Source organism: Callorhinchus milii, unplaced genomic scaffold (genome assembly GCF_018977255.1).
Source record: "Callorhinchus milii isolate IMCB2004 unplaced genomic scaffold, IMCB_Cmil_1.0 Scaffold248, whole genome shotgun sequence".
Classification (NCBI taxonomy): domain Eukaryota; kingdom Metazoa; phylum Chordata; class Chondrichthyes; order Chimaeriformes; family Callorhinchidae; genus Callorhinchus; species Callorhinchus milii.
This window is the reverse complement of record NW_024704989.1, coordinates 35188-37808: the sequence shown is the minus strand read 5'-3', so window position 1 is coordinate 37808 and position 2621 is coordinate 35188.

The following is a 2621-nucleotide window of genomic DNA, read 5'->3' as shown; positions in this document are numbered from 1 at the left end:
AAAATCAACGCAAGCAAAACTATTTTAAAGTATATCGGACGAATCCTGGGGTCCCAGCGCAATGTTACACAACGGCGTCTCTGCAGATCGGGCCGACTAAAGTTTTTCCCACATAACTGGAGAGGCTAATTCTGAAATGGTCAATCACCACTTAGTATACGAATACCAGCGGGCCCGAAGCATCCTCGCTTTCCTCTCGAAACTAAATCACTACAGGGCCAAAGACCGCCAGATGCAAATCGAATTTTTCTTGATTCAAGGAACATACCAGGCGCAAACAGATTTATGTGAATGAGAATTATACATTGGATATTACCAAATGATGTTGTCATCGGGACATCACAAAGGGTAGCAAATTCGAGAACGTCACATTGGTAGCAGTTCAATCCTGAGTATCCCCCGGTCTCGTAAATTACTCACGAGATAAAACGCTGTAAAGAACCTAAAGTTTGCAGGCAGCTTTTACCCGACAAAAGGATCGGTGCCTAACTCGGAATCCATAAACCTAGGCGCACACGTCTTGACCACTGCTGCTCGCGGGTTTCTCTCCACCTCGAGTGCTAGAACAGGTTAGGCTACATTCATGCCCACAGAAGTTGCGCAAATAGGATGTACAAAGCAAGGAGAGGCTTATCTCCCTGAGGCGAGTTTGGGGCCTCCGAAGTACCGGTCTCGGCCTTGGTATGTACACACGTACCCCGTAGCCCTCGCCGGAAACTGGATTAAAATATCAAGTCTCGTTTCAAAATTTTTGTTACGGGTTTAGTTTACTCGCAAGGTTAGTTGAAAAGCCAGTCGGAGTGTACCCTGATCACCGGAACTCCTTAGGGTGCGGCGAATACCCCGACCAAAACGTCCGTCCGGCCTTCCCCGCCACCGGTCAGAATCCAGCACTGGTGTAACCACAAGAAAATTACTCAAACCCATTAACAACAAGTCGTGTGGCGAGGGTTTTGTCAGACCCACCATGCTAGGGAGCGAGCAAATCTTGTGTCAGCTACGCGACCACACCCTCTCAAAGTGGGCATAGCTGTCAACAGCGCTCCCGCTATGGAGAGACATGGGGTGCCCAGAAAAGCACGTAAGTTCCGTGTCCACGCAAAGAAAGATTGACCATGGTTTAGCCTGCGAACCCGCCACGTCTAGCATTATCCATCAAAGGTAACAGATCGGAGGTTATATTACGACATTTTATAGCCACTTATTTTTGTTGTTTGGTCATTTTATCGCGCTCGAAATGGTATGAATCAATCTAGGCCTCTGTAAGTCAGGGCTAGTACCGCCCGGCAGGTCCCACCGGGGACTTAGCTTTCAAGTTGCAGGCGGGCATTCCTTCCCTGTCTTACCCATACAGCACCTGAACTTCAATGACCGACAGCTGCTCTCGGTAAAGGTGTGAGGAGTATACTGTATGTACGTATGGACCTACTGCTAATTTTTGTGATGCGCGCAAAGTATCGCTCATTAGACAATACCGCGGGTATATTCTATCTCTCATCCAACTCGCTGAATCGACGAAACTTGCCTTACGGCTAGACTGTTTCATTTCGATTCTAGGAAGCCTTCTCGCTCGTAACGTGACGCCGGTCACCCCTCTGATACGTTAGCCACCTACAAATGAATAAGACATGTAGTTACACTATAGTGCAACCCGACGAAGTCGGTACTCCGACGGGACTGTCTTAATAAAAATAGTCCGCTTCCGAGTAGCGACTATTAACGAACTATGTCAATGTTTTCGTCCTGTAGTGCGTGCCCTCAGAGCTAAAGCCTTTGACTGCCCAGCTATATGACGCTCTGTATTCATACGGGTGGCTAAGTACAAATGAGTCCACGTGGGACCTGCACGTCGGAAATATTTCCGCTGATTTTATAAGTTATTTAGGCATTTGCAGTATCGGCCCCAAGGGTTGAAGTTTCAATGATCTACAGGGCGTTGATGAAAAACCATCTAATAGAAGTTCCTATACCTTCAGAGTCTATATAACGCCTCTTTCTAATATAAACACCAAGCCTGTCCCGGGGGTAGTCAGCTGTCATGTTTTGACGCAAGCGAATAAGAGTCTCTACGGTGTAAAGACTCCACGCATGACTTACGCCTAGGCTCAGCTGTGTATCCGGCGAGCTTAAAGATGCTGACGCCAAACCCTGTATGCTCCGAGTTGAGTCTAGACCGTCATACCGGGTACTTTCCAAAACGGAAGCGACAATCTTGCGTCGATTTTGGCAGTCAACGATGCCGCAAGCTTTGGATGAGTCCATGAAACTCGAAGCTTTTAAACGTATGGTGGTATAATTGAAGGTCAGCCACTCACACACCTACATGACAACGGGTCACCATACGCTGCACCGTAATGTCGTAGTATGGGTCCCCTGACACTTCTTCTGATGAGGAGTCGAGAAGCTTCAGCCAGATGCATGTGAAGAATCCGGCAGTAGTCGGTAAGATGTTCCACAGACGATGAAATTCCCCTTGGAAGTGTTAAAGGCCCCATCTTAAGTAGAGGCCTGGTGGCGAAAAGGCAAGACAGTTTGTCTAGTACGGACGAGATGCTGGAGTCAATGGAGTGAGGAATTTGTCAGACTGCCGTATCAACGGGTTCATGAAATTTATATTAATG